This window comes from Meleagris gallopavo, chromosome 19 (assembly GCF_000146605.3).
Source record: "Meleagris gallopavo isolate NT-WF06-2002-E0010 breed Aviagen turkey brand Nicholas breeding stock chromosome 19, Turkey_5.1, whole genome shotgun sequence".
NCBI classification, from domain to species: Eukaryota; Metazoa; Chordata; class Aves; order Galliformes; family Phasianidae; genus Meleagris; species Meleagris gallopavo.
The window spans coordinates 1044537-1058596 of NC_015029.2; the positions used below are offsets into that span (position 1 = coordinate 1044537).

Sequence of the window (14060 nt, forward strand, 5' to 3'; positions counted from 1 at the left end):
CTTTGGCTTTTGTGGCTTTTTTTCCAGCTTTCTCCAACGTTTTGGAGCTGTGAGCACTCCTACAGGTGAGCTCTGCCTGCAAGTCCCAGCAGCCCTGCTGCAGCCCTTCCAGAGACCCAGGCAGAATCAAAACACAAACACCAGTGTTAAACTCAGGCATGGCCCAGGCTGCTGGGCAACAACCTGGGAGCCAAAGTCCACCGTTGTCTCTGCTGGACCATTAAGACCAGTACTGGACCATTAAGACCAGTAACATAGTTAGGATTTCTGCCCCATATTCAGCACTGCAGGATGGGAAGCGGAGCACTGAGTTCTTCCTGCACACCCACACTGCCTTGGGCTGCAGATGCTCTCAGCACTGAGAACATCATCCCAGTGTGGACCTGGCTGGAAGGAATATTCCTATGCAAACCCATGCCCAAGAGAAGCAAGAAGTCCAACTTCCAAGCAGCATTTGAAAGTCTCAGTCCTGCAGCAAGCGGGAACTCAGGGACAGGGAGAGTACAGATGCCACGCTGCACTCCTGCAGCCTGCACAGCCCCCAGCTCTGTGCACAGCCCCTCCTGCACACAGCAGTGGGCACCCATCCCCTGCCACCATGCAGCCAGAATATTGTGCTGAGGGCAGAGGTGTCCTTCCACTGGGCCAGAAATACCCAAACAGTTCTGGGTAGGGATGGAATCCAGAGCCGTGGAGGATCTGCAGCAGAAGGAAAGCTTTGCACAGGATCAGGACCTTGCAAATATCTTTGAGAAGCAGCTGGATTGCTCCTGTGTAAGAATGCCTATGTGAGAAATGCTGCAGCCCTGGTCCATGTGAGCCACCAGTCTGATCCCAGCAGTAAGGAGCTTTGGAAAGCACAAAACATCAGAAGCACTCCCATCAAAAACACTGACAACATCTTAGTCAGTGAAGAGGCAACACATCACATGCATGGAAGAAATGGAAAAAGAGCTGCTGAAAGGCCACGTGGAGGGCACGGAGCCAACAAAGATGCTTCTTGGGACACAGCCTGGCAAATCCCTCGGCTCTGAGCCGTCCTGCAGGTGCAGAGCATCACCAGAAGCATGCAGCATTTAAGCAGCAGCACAGCAACGTTGCTCCCTGGGTGTGGGGTTATACAGGTGAGTGTGGCTGGGCACCAGCAGTGCTACTGCACCTACAGCCAACAGGATGGGAAGGGATGGGATGGGCTGGAGTGGGATGGAATGGAGTGGAATGGGATAGGGTGGGATAGAATGGGGTGAAACAAAGTGGTGTGAATTGGATGGGATGGGATGAGGTGGTGTGGGATGAGTTGGTATGGGATGGAATGGGATGGGGTGGTGTGGGATGGAATGGGATGGAGTGCAGTGGGATGAGGCAGGATGGGACAGGGTAAGATGGTAGCTGAAATTCACACTCAGCATCACAGGCAGGCTGCAGCCTCTGCTTTTTGTTTTTTTCCTCCCAATCCACGCCCTGCACTGTCAGATCACTGCATGATAGATGGGGGGACTTTTTCAGTTTGGGGTTTTTCTGCTCGTCTTTTCTTTGCAGCATAAGAAGGGCACTGATTTTTAAAAACTGAAACAGAAACTCTGTGGCACACTCGAGTGTTACCAAATACTGCCTACCCTACCTGTGGGAGGTGGGCTGAGAAACATCCCTGAACATAATATTCAGATTCCAAGACTACAAAGAACTGGCTGGCAGCCGGCGCTCCCAGCAGTCCCAGCACAAACATCACCTGCAACTGAAGGTACTCTCAAAACAAAAATAAAAGGATTTATTGTTTTGCTGTTCTTTTTTATACAAACTTAATGACATTAAACCTCCTGCTCTGTTTTTTTAATTATTGTCTTTTGAAGCCCAATGTCATAGCAATTTACCAAGCAAAACACGGTGTTGAACTGCTTGCTCACGTCTCAGATTTCCAAGGAAACAGCTGAAAAGGCCAACAGGAGACGGGTCTCATACTGTTACCCAGCACTGGACAACCCTACAGCAGTGCCAAAATAATTTCACATTTGGTATCTATTATTTTTAAAATTGCACAATTTGCAAAATCTACCAGAAATATTTTCATGATGTTACAAAGTCAAAATGAAATCTGGACTTCACTTTAATCTTACTTTCACACTGCTGCCTCCAAAGTTTCACCATGCTGGAGAGGAACCAGAAAATGAAAAGAAAGAGTGAGCTGAGCCTATTTTCACCAAAAAAATAAAAATAAAAGTTTTGTGGGACTTCTGTGTTGCTTCACCCAGTTCTAATAACCCGTGTCACTGCCAAAGGCAGAAGCAAGGAGCTATTCAGTGCACTCACTGCAGAGCTGCCTTTTCCCCAAATAAGCATGAAGCCTTTCAAAGCACAATCCCTTCCAGAAGGCTTGGTAGTACCCAATGACTGCAATACAGGCAATTTTCTCTCTCCATAAAATCAAGTCCATTGTTTGCTGTTACAGAAGTTGCACCTAGAGCCATTTGTGCTATACACAGAACACAAAAAGCGACGATGCCTGCTGTGGGTGTCAGCTGCCCAGCACCCTGTGCCCAGGCAGTAACCAGGAAAGCTCCTGCAGTCCTGGATACCGCACCACAAATGCCAAAAAAGCACAAAAATCCCTCTTGCAAGAACCACTCCATGCACTCTTGCTGGCGCACATTTCTGCAAGCGTGCAATCTTAGCATCAGCTAAACGTATTTTTCAAACCCAGAACTTTCTCCAGGGGTTTCTGAGGGTAAATAGATCTGCTGTCATTAGTAACAACTTCTGGGGAAGAGATCTGCTGCTCCCTGTGCACCTCAACTCCCATTCCTGTGAGAGCCCCCAGCAGCACCCAGCTCCACTACCCAGAGAAGTCAAGAACGCCCCATCCCTGGAGGAGCCCAAGGCTGTGGTTGGGACCCTGGCAGACTGAGTTGCTGGGGGGCACCCAGCCCAGGGCAGGGGTTGGAGCTCAAGGTCCCTTCCTACCTAAGCCTTTCCATGATCACATCAACCTGCCTGCGAGGCAGCAGGTGACAGGTAACCCATCCGTCACGTGGTAGGAAGATACAAGACCAGAAGTGCTGGCACCTCATCTCAGCTCCATCTCCAATGCTCCTATAAGGCCACGAAGGCTCTCTGCGGGATCACACAGTGCCCTCAAATTCAGTATATAAAGAAATAGGGAGCTGCTCTTGCTGAGCACTTTGTGTGGCCCACTGCAGAGTGCTCAGTTTGGGGAAAATCCTGAATTTTCATCAGCAGCAACCAAAAGGTCAGCCTTTCTTATGGGATTTCAGCCATCTGAGTGCCCTTTTGAGCTACAATCTCGAAATTAGGAATAATTCATTCATTACAGAGTTCTGATTAGGGGGCGGGGAGGGGAACAGAAATTTGACATTTCTTTCCAGTTCACCAAAAGGTCAGTCTAATGATTTACAAAATTTATATTAATTTTAACTCTGACGCTGTCACATCGGGCATGAGGCATCCAATTTGGAGAAATTGAGGTCACTTAAGGTCTCTAGTTACATTTATCATTTCAAACACAAAATTTCTCAAAAGCAAAGGTGGTACCACGGGAGCCAAGTGCCCAAATCACCCAAATGGAAGTAGCTGCTAATTTTCACACACTACAACACATTCTGTTGAAGACAACATAGGCTTTCTGTCTCCTCTACTCGCATGTTACCCACCATCAAATGCATGCAGCAAAGAGAAACAAGAAGTCGGAGTTGCACCATCTCCTATGGCAGAACAATGAGCCTCAGGTCGCACTGCCAACGGGGGAGGAAGAGGAAGAGGTGGCAGCCCAGACATCACCCTCACACACACCTGCAGCACGGCCACTTTGGAGCTGCCTTACAGGCTAAGGAAAGAAAGGTGGGAGAAGCTTCCATCACCGTGGGAATGCTGCCACTGAGCACAAAGCTGCCAATGTCCTGCTGGAGCTCCCACAGCCATGGCCAAACACAGCCCAACAGGAGCAGGGAGAAAAGCCAAGAGCAGTGCTTCAAGTCAGAATGTCAGAGCAAGCAACCGACTGGCACTCAGATGAAATTCAAGAGTCTTGCTCAGCTCTTTGTCCAGGGCACCCACGTTGGTACCTAAAGGGTCCCACCCTTGGGAGCCATTCTGACTTAATTCCAATTTAGGAATAAAGCTACAGCCATGGCCAACCTGCCTGTTGGTCTAACACTGACCAGTTCACACCACTGCTGCCCTTGAGTCTTTTAAACTGAAACACTGTTTTTTCTTCTCTTTTTGCTTTCTTTTTTCTTCACATTTCATAGCAGCCCAGGCTGCCCAGGGCCCCATCCAACCTGGCCCTGAACACCTCCAGGGATGGACGGGGCATCCACAGCCTCTCTGGGCAGCTGTTCCAGCACCTCACCACTCCTTCCGTAAAGAACTTCCCCCTGACATCCAACCTCAATCTTCCCTCCCTCAACTTCAAACCATTTCCCCTTGTCCTGCTGTTATCTCCCCTTTCCAAGAGTTGACTCCCCTCCTGTCTATAGGCTCCCTTTAAGTACTGAAAGGCTACAATGAGGTCACCCCGCAGCTTCTCTTCTCCAGGCTGAACAAGCCCAGCCTGTAAGCAGTCCTGTGAGCACTCAGCATTCCATGGCCTGACGTCACCTTCTTCTCCAGGAAAACTGAAGGAAACCATCCTGGCATTCCAACCCAAGCCATTCTATGACTCCACGACATCCCTGCTGTGAGCTCTGCCCACCAAACCCTCTTCCAGCCTATCCGTGTTTGTACTGTGAGTAGACTTAAACTGTCTTATTAATGAACACAAGAAGTTGGATTTCACTACATTCCTTTGAGAAAAACAATTCAACGCCTAACACTGCTTTAAAAATTGGCCTTTGTAACAGCCCGATTTTAAAATAAATTACTGCATTTTAAATGGCCAAAAATATCAGTCCCTCTTTGTATTTCTTCTGCTGGAAAAAAACAATAGAATTCAAATCACAATCAGACATTTGTATTTTTCAGCCTTTTAATTCAGTAACTCGTGAATTCGTGCACTGACCCAGCCGAACAAAGGGCAGGGACTGCTGAATTCCAGAGCCCAGGAGATATCTGGTTACTCATTCAAGGCCATTTGCAAAGCTTTTATTAAAAAAAAAAGAAAAAAGAAAAAGAAAAAGAAAAAGCACAGACAAAGCGAGGCAGATTTGGAAATGATATTTTGAAATTCACTACTGAAAATGGGACTGCAGGCTGGGCTGAGATGTGCACAATGTGCTGCCGTGGGACAACGGGGAGCAGGTCGGAACTCAACAGCCCAATTATAAAACATCCTGTTTTGGCCAAATCCAAAGGCAGTGAAAGGAGAGAGAGAAGTGAACCCTCAGGTACAGGAAAATAAGGGAGAGGTGGGGAACGGGGAAACAGAAAAAAGGCTTTTTCTGAATGTATGCCATCATAGAAATCCTTGATCAAGGCTCCTTCCCACGACAACCCACACGTGATGTGTGCCCCACACAGGGCTGGGGGTGCCTGGATCCACAGGAGGGAAAAAGAAATCAGACAGCTTGAAATTTCCCTTCCTCCTGTCCCTGGAAATCGCATTTCATTGAATTCAAAAGCCTTCTGAAATTTTACTAGTTTAGGAAAGATTGAATAAGCATGTAATTAAATTAATTACAGAATCACTGCTCTGCATCCTACTGCAGGAATAGCAGTGAATCAACCAAATGGATTCAAAATCACTTCCTAAATGCTTTCAAGTTAAATAAAACTTCAAGGACTATTTTAAACCACTCACAGAGCAGCCCAGAAAAATCCAAACTGAGTCGGCTTCCTGCAGGCTGCTGTGCTGCGTGCTGCTCCTGCATCCACTGCTCACACTGAGCCCCGCTCCAGCCCTAACCAAGCTGCCTCCTCATCCATGGCACAGCTCTAATTAAGCATCCTCCCGTGCGTGGGGACAGGAGAAGACGAGGGCAGCGAGGCCCCAGAACTGTGGGTGCCCGTCCCTGGAGCTGCCCAAGACCGTGGACGGATGGGGCCTGACTGTGAAGTGAGGGGTATTTCTCTTTGCTGAGAGGTCTTCTGAAAGCCTAGTGGTGAGACATGATGGAATACTTCTTGCAACTGAATGCCTGACTGCAACTCTGTACATTTAGTCTGAAAATTTGCAGGTAATGTATTTACGAAAATGGAACGGCAAACACACAAAAAATTGTTTTTTTGTTTGTTTTTTTTGAAATCTTGAAACCTGCTCTCAAATTCCTTTCTCGAAACAGAAAGCAAAGCTGTGCTGTTTTGTGCTGTTCACAGGACCCGACGGCATCGCTCATGATCTGCCTCTTCAAAGACAAAGCAAAACCTGCCCTTCAGTGGAGAGAAACCACAGCTCAAACAGGCCCAAAGGGACGTGGCTGTTCCTACCAGCCTTATCCCAACTAAGAAACCAAAGCACCTCACCGGCTGATGAAGCATCAGCCACGTGTGCTGAGTGCCAGGTACTGAGCTGAGGTCACCAGGAGGCCCAGTGGGCACAGAGCTCAGCCCCAGAGATGCTCCTTTGCCAGCAGTGACACCGAGCATCTCCCTCCTCACTCTGTGGATGGAGACCGTGTCCACAGCGCAGATCTAACTCCTGAAAAGGCATTTCTTATTACCACACCAAAACAAGTGAAATGCCTCCTTCCCACACAGGCACGGCCGCCTCAGGGATTGGAAACCAAACTTCTCCTTGGCATAACAAAACCAGACGTGCAGCCACATTGCTGAGCGTCTCTTTGGGACTTATGCTCCTCCTGCCTTGCTCATCACCCGCCCCAATCACAACCAACTCCATTCACACAGGGAAATACCAGCAAAGATCTTCACATCCAAGAGCAAATCTGATAAAGTCAGCAGTGATTGCCAAGATGACACTAAACAAAGCCACTAAGGGAAAGCAAACATGGGACCGCTGCAGACCCTGCGGTGTGACCACAGTGGGGAACAGGGACTGCAAAGCCAACCTGCACAGCAAGCCATTAACATCAGGCAGCAGTACTAATTAGAGCAGAACTGCAAGAAAAACAATCAAACAAAAAAAGCAATAGATAATAGTTTATGTTAGGAAACAGTCCTGGGTACAACAAAGATGGCAGCTGGCCTTCGCATCTTACGTGTGCAGAGAGAGCATCAGCTCAGTGCTCAACAGTGGCCAAAGAGGAAAAGGGAGAGCAAGGAATTGCTTAAAAATGGCAAAAGAAGCAGGAAATATAACCGTGCCACACATACATCCCTACACCACCTGCTCTTTGAGCACAGTATGCAGATGTGGTTACCATCACAAAGATGGATCACCACTTGGGAAGGCAGACCACAACCACCAGAGGCAGAGAACCACTTCTGTAACAGCAGTGACAAAATGAATGAGCACCTTCCAGCTGAGAGCAGCCAATAGGGGAAAAAATTAAGAGGGTGCTCTCAAACAGGTGAAGTCGAGGAACTTCAGCACAGCAGGTGTGAGTGCAGATGCCATGTGAGGGCAGGGAGAGGTCCTGTGCTTCCCTTCACATGAGCAGCCCAACCCTCCCCCAGCAAATCCCAAGGCCCCATCCTTAGGAAGGGATTGGCCAACACCAACACCTTTTGATAACTTTCTCTTTACAATATATGTCTTAAAACCACTCAACTACTCACAGCAACCCAAATCCCAGGTTTTCAGGCAGAAATCCCTCAGCACACAATGTGTGCAGACCCCAGACGCCAGCATCCCTCCTTTGGGCAGCACTCAGCATCTCCCACAAGAGCTGCAGGGCTCTGTGCACTCAGCCCCATCACGACTTGCAGAGGAATGTCCTTTGAATTAGAGGGAAAGGAAGCAGGGCATGAATTATGGGCTGCTTGATCTCAGGAATGGAAATTCATCGAGTTTCACTACTTCATCACTTTGGTACTGCTGGCTGCGATGCCAAGATTCCTGCTGGGACCAATGCTGAGGCAGGGACAGGACACAGGGTTGGAGCCTTGGGCAGGAGCTCCAAATGTTCGTTTCTTGGAGGAAAAGGGTACAGAAGATGAAATATGTCTTCCTAAATGTTCATAGAATCATAGAACTGTATGAGTTGGAAGGGGTTTTTATAAAGGCCACCACTCCCTGCAGTGAACACAGACACCAACAGTGCTCAGAACCCCATCCAGTCTTGATTAACCATCAACACCTCCAAGGATGGGGCATCCTCCAAACCATATTCAAACAGCTTATTTATGCACATCTAGCTCAGAAGAATCCTATTAATGGGGTGAAATCTTCCTGTTGGCCTAACTTCTGCAAAACCTGAAGTTCAGTGTGGTGGACCAGGAGAGTGCTAAACAGCAGCAAAGCCCATGTGTCCTGCAGCTGCCCTTAACAGAAACGTAAGCAATGCAAGGAGCCCCAGTAAGCCATCAGCCATGGTAATACAGGTGCTTGGGTTAGCCATGTGTGGCTCTGGCCACCGGCATTTTATGGAAAAATAAAAAACTTGCAATATAAAAGCAGAGAGAGTGCCTTATTTCAGACTTCATGAGGCAAAAGGCCCTCGGTGGGGGTAATGCCAAACCTCCATGGGGGACCAGCAGTCCCCATCCTCATGACCCAGGTGGGACAGCAGGGAACAGCAAGGCAGGTTCTGACATTGTGGGCCAGGGTAACATGGCATCATAAATCATGGCACCATAAATCCTCACCGTGGGTTCCGTTGCATCCATTCCTGCTTCACACCAGCAAACAGAGCAGAGTTTGCTCAGGAACAAGTTTCTCCCTGGTAAAACTGGGTGCATTGACAGTCCTCCAAAAAAGAGAGGTGTCTCTCTAATAGAGAACAGCATCTCAAGATCTGACTGCATCTGGAGAACTGTTGGATTTCCCTGATTCTGGGATTTTACCTTTATTTCCAAGGAATGGTGCCAAGTGGATGCACAGGAGGCTGCAGCACAACAGCCCCCTCTGAAGCTAAGAGCAGAAGGCTGCTTTCATCACATTGCTTGTTAGCAGCCTTCTGTGCACCACGGTGAGCAACAGCTTGGGATCTCACAGCAAATTACAGAGAAAATAGAAAAATACTCTAAAATCAGCAGTCAAGCTGAGCTGCCCAGCGCACACCTCATTTTCCAGTCCCTCGCAAGAGGAGTGAACACAGCCGAGGACAGAAAGGGCCCTGAACCAGCAGGTGACAGCCCACAGCTGGCAGGTGATGCTGTGTCACTCTTGTCACCTGAAGATGCTCTGTCACAGGAGTGCAGTGAGATGGAACTCAGCTCCAGAATGGAGACTGGGCATGGCAGGGTGGTACTGTGACCTGGGGATGTGGCCCTGCTCCAGGGCTCAGCCATGCAGTTCTGCTCCAGCACTGCTCAGCCACTCCCTGGGAACGGTTTATTCTTCAGCTATTTGTCACCACACTGCAAAACAAGGGACCTCGTGGTGCTCAGCTCCACACCACCTCAGCTAGCACGCTGATCCAGCGCAAGGCAGAACCGCCGCCACCCAACGCAGCCAAAAAAGGCGTCAGCCACCTGCTGTTGTAACCACAGAGGGATCACAGCTCCAGATTCTGAAAACATGCCATGACTGAAAGCACATGGTGGGAAGGGAGCCAAGTCCTTCGCTCTGCACCAGCAGTGGCTGGGCTGGGGGCGGGCAGGCAGCCCCTAAACCACAGCAGGCTCCAGCAGCAACACTTCTGGACAGCCAACGAGCCCAGAGACAACAGAACAGGTGAGAAGCAGGAGTTAAGATGCAAGAGTTTGTTGAGTGGTGATGCTGCACTGACATCCCTGCCTGACCACAGCAACGTGACATGCTGCACTACGGGACGTTCAAGCACACTATGAGCCACACTTCTGACCTCGCTGCAGAAAGCTCTCAGAGGAAACGTCCCCCTTCCCACGGGTTGCACCGTGCAACTTCAGCGCTATTTCTACCTTTCCTGCCACAAACCTCAGCTCCTCGCACCATGAGGAAGATGGGCCCACAAGTGACCAACCAGGTCTAACAATACAGAGAGTGGAGCCCTCCTCCTCCTCCTCTTCCTCCTCCCTCATTGCTCCCATCCAGCTTACTCACCAACCTGGCAGAAAGCCCTGCCTCTTCCTCCCCTTCATGGCTTTTCACGTGCTTTTCCTGGGTCACAACGATAACTCAACTCACAGACAGCTCCAGCAAACCCTAGCGCACAGGGTAAGCAGCAGAAGAGCATGGACAGAAGGTGCAGGAGCAGCACCTCCATCCTTTGGTTAACACTGCACTCCTGGCTGGGCTCCCTGCCCCATATTGCTGCCACCCACTCCTTCCCTCCATGGGATGACCAGAGGTGCCATTAACATCTAGCAAATGAGAGCTAAGGGACTTCACACCTCTTCAAGTTCCGCAGTAACACCGTCAACAAACTTATACAGACCGTAACGCTCTGCTCTGCCTTCAGCTTGCACCTGGAAAATATTCCTCATAAAAAGCACATTTCGATCTCTTGGCTATTTTTAAAGGAAATCCTGGATGCTTCTGAACATGAATGCATCAAGCAGTCACAAAGCCAGCAAGTCAATGGGCTGGATCAGGCTCGACACCACGCCGCTACACCGTGTGAGCAGCGGCAGCCAGGGACGGAGCGAGGCAGGAGAGCAATCCAAAGCCACGATCCTGCCGCTGGGTGCCAAAAGACACAAGCAGGCAGCCAGCAGCATGGCAGGAGGCTCACACGGGCTCTGTGCCGGAGGTCAGAAATCGCTAACAGGCCGGCATGGCTCTGATGGCTGCTGCACGTCATACCCAGCAATGCTGAGAGTTTGGGCGGCGGTTTGCTTGCGCTTGCTGTCGTAACAGTTGATGCAAACAAGTCAATTAGTGAAAGCTCACTCAAGAGAGTTTTAACTGAAAAATCACATTATCTGGCCTTTATAGGCTCCCAACAATCCTTTCATGGAAGAACAGCTGAAGAAAAAAGAAACAGATTAATCTCTAGAAACAGAAGGAACAGAGTATCTTATTTTTAGAAATAACATTTGACTACAAATCCAGTAATAGGGAAGGATCAAAATCAGCAAGACCTCAAATGAATTGTCTCTGAAGGAAAGGACTGCTGGAAAATCTGTCAAGAATAGGACAGAGAAGAAGAGTCAGAACAGTTCACTGGGAGCACTGTGTGTGGTACCTCGCTCTCAGCCACAGCAACAGTGATCCTACAGGCAGAAGGTTACACCATTCCCTGCCCTCTGCCAGGAACTGAGCTCGAGGATATGCATGGATGTCCCACTGCAAGGATGCCCAGTGTGGCACTGGTGCAGACACTTGCACCAATGCCACAGTCCCAAAGGCACCATAGTTAGGAGACTTCTCCTCAGTCTCCCCATCCTTCCCCTCGTTTCCACTAGGGCTGATCAGAGGGATGATCCTCAACAGCATGCATGTGGGCAGATAGAAAAGGCGCAGAGAGATTTTATTCTTCCATTCTTTTTGAAAGTCAGTCAAATTAGTGACTTCCATTGACAAGGCTGGACCCCAAAACACTCAATTTGTCACATTTTAGTAACGTTACACATCCACCCCAGCCTTGGTTTCCCTTGCAGCTCCTGCTCTCCCTCTTCCCACATCAGCTCTGGGACCCTTCAATACCACAGCAGCACCATGCTTGTCCCAGCAGAGTCCACTGGCTCACCTCTATTCTTCAGCCCATCAGAGAACACAGAGTGCACAGAGCACTGGGACACTGTTCTCAGATACAGTGTTTAGGATTTGGATGGTCCTGCACGGACCCAGGGGTTGGATTCGATGATTCTTTTGGATCCCTTTCAACCTGGATATCCTGTGATTCTGCACTGCTGGGATCCCATCACACACCATCACGACCAGCAGTTCCAGGGCTATCTGGGCTTTAATGAAACAGCCCCACAGACAGCCTCAGTGCCTCACAGACAGGGCTGGGCTGTTCTGAGGCACAGCACTGAACCACACAGCTATCATTGGGTTCCTCCTGCTATGAACAGGAATAAAACCTCATGACCTCACCTCACCCTGCCAAACACAGCCTCAAAGTCTTCTGCTGCTCTTGCTGTCAGCAGAAGCATCCTGGTATGCCGGATGAGATCCTTTGCCATCCATCTGACAGCAGACCTAACACCAAGGATGGACTCCCCAGGAGACTGAAAAACAAGGAAAGATGCTCTCACTCAGTCTAGACAACAAACATAATCTCATTTTCAAGCTTCCTCTCTCAATTATCTTCCATGAGGAGGAAAAAGGACAGGTCACAGCATCTGAAACTTTCTCCAGGATTTTTTTTCCCCTTACATGCAATGAATTAGGGGAGTAGATAATAAAGAAACAAAGTCCTGCATTGCTGCACATGGAAGCCAAGCCACACAACCAGCCCTGCTGCTTCCTCCCCACTGCTTAACTACTGAACCTCCACACCTGAGCCGCATCTCATTCCAGGCACAGCCTCTGCTTAGGTGCAGCCCATTACCTCCTGCTGGCTCCTTCTGATCCAAGGGAAAGCAGCCAGCACCACCAGTCTGACAGCCAGCACACCCCTGGGGACAGCAGGCTGGCTCGCCCTGCCACCTCTGCGGGGCAGGCAAAGAACTCAAGGCCAGGTCTGCCAAAATTTCAGGTTTTCATTAGGTACACTGCATGTATTCCCAATTTTCCTACAAGGCAGCCCTGGTCTAACAGGCTATGTAAGAACAGGGATTGGAGGTCCTGTACTTCCACGCCCTGTGAGATCTGCAGGCTAGCCCCGAGGTCTTCTCATCCTCCATCCAAGCAAGTTACCGATATTGAGTTTGCACCTCATAAACACACTCTGAGAAACTGGAACAAGCACAGGTCCTCTGCTGCAGCCACACTCACAGGCAATATGTTCACTTTCCACTCCAAGAGAGCTGTGATTTGAAAACAGCAGCAGTGCCAGCTCCAGCACAGCCTCGGCACGGCACCCACAGCTCAGCAGCAAACCCTCCCCTCCACCAGTGCAGTCTGTGTCTCCCTCCTTCATCTCCTCCTTGCCTGGGCTGATGGCTTTGGGACTCCGGACCCTCCTTTCCCCTTCCAGTACAGCACACAGCCTCCTTTGCTGCCAATGACATCTGCTGAATTATAAAAGCTTTTTCTCAAGATCTACATTACTTTTTACACAACTATCTACTGCACATTGTGGTGTTTTTGTTTTTTTACTTGAACTTTTCTCCACTTGAGTTACATTACTATTTTCTTCTGATCATAGTATGGTTGAATGAAACATAAAGTTGAAAGATATCAGATTTGAGGTAAGAGGGGAAACGGAGCAAGACGACAGATGCGGCGTGCCCTCGTTTTGCTTTATTCCCATTCAGCCCAAACGACACCCTGGTCTCATTAGCACTTAATGCAGGTGAAAATAAAGGGGTTTAATATTAAAACAGTGTGTGTACATGAAAAACAACCACTCCAGACCTGCTGGAACTTGCCACGTATCAGCACTAAGCTCTTTCTCTGCATGGAGAACTCTTACACTCACTAGACTATAACTCCTTATCGGGGCTAATAACATTCAATATGAAACCTCTCAAATCCCATTGAAAACTTAAGTACTCGGCACTTAGGACATTTCCCTACTCCATTAAAAGTGTAACAGCTTAAAGAACACCATCCCACTAAAGAAACTGCCATCACTGGGTCAACTATTTATCTACTGGTTACAGCAGCAGCAGTCTCGAGGTTAGAATTCAAGGAGCTACCGCTGCCCAGCTCCTTAAGGAAGGGCTTTGCTGTCCCACCACCTGCAAAGCAAGGAGGGGATGTGCAAGGGAACGGTGACCAGCTTCTGCAGGCCAAGAGCACAGCTTGTGCAGCAGCAGCACCACGCACAGCTGGATGCCTCATCCAAGCAGATGGAGATGGCAGCCCCCAGCTAAACCAGGCTGCGAGGCTCCGTGTCAGTGCTTTAATGTTCCAAGGGACGAGCTGTAATGCAGGAACAATGGGTCTGGTCGTGTTCCCAATGAGACAAATTCCACCCCACGGTCAAGATGTGCCAGCAGCCACCCGGCACGCGCTGACACAGAACTCAGCCTATTGGTGAGGCATCGCCCATGCAACCACAGCACCCCAGGAACAC

General features: G+C 49.3%; 1 protein-coding gene across 8 annotated transcripts in view; it reads right to left on the bottom strand.

The window, feature by feature from the left end:
• The window catches only part of ZNF618 (zinc finger protein 618), a 128367-nt gene that overhangs the window by 110343 nt on the left and 3964 nt on the right, over positions 1–14060 (bottom strand). Inside the window, exon 2 of one of the 8 annotated variants that reach the window (XM_031556139.1) lies at positions 11972–12105. The exons of the other annotated variants lie outside the window; for them this stretch is intronic. The gene's annotated coding sequence lies outside the window, so the exon portion shown is untranslated. The remainder of the gene's footprint in view (positions 1–11971; positions 12106–14060) is intronic. 8 annotated transcript variants of the gene reach the window in all.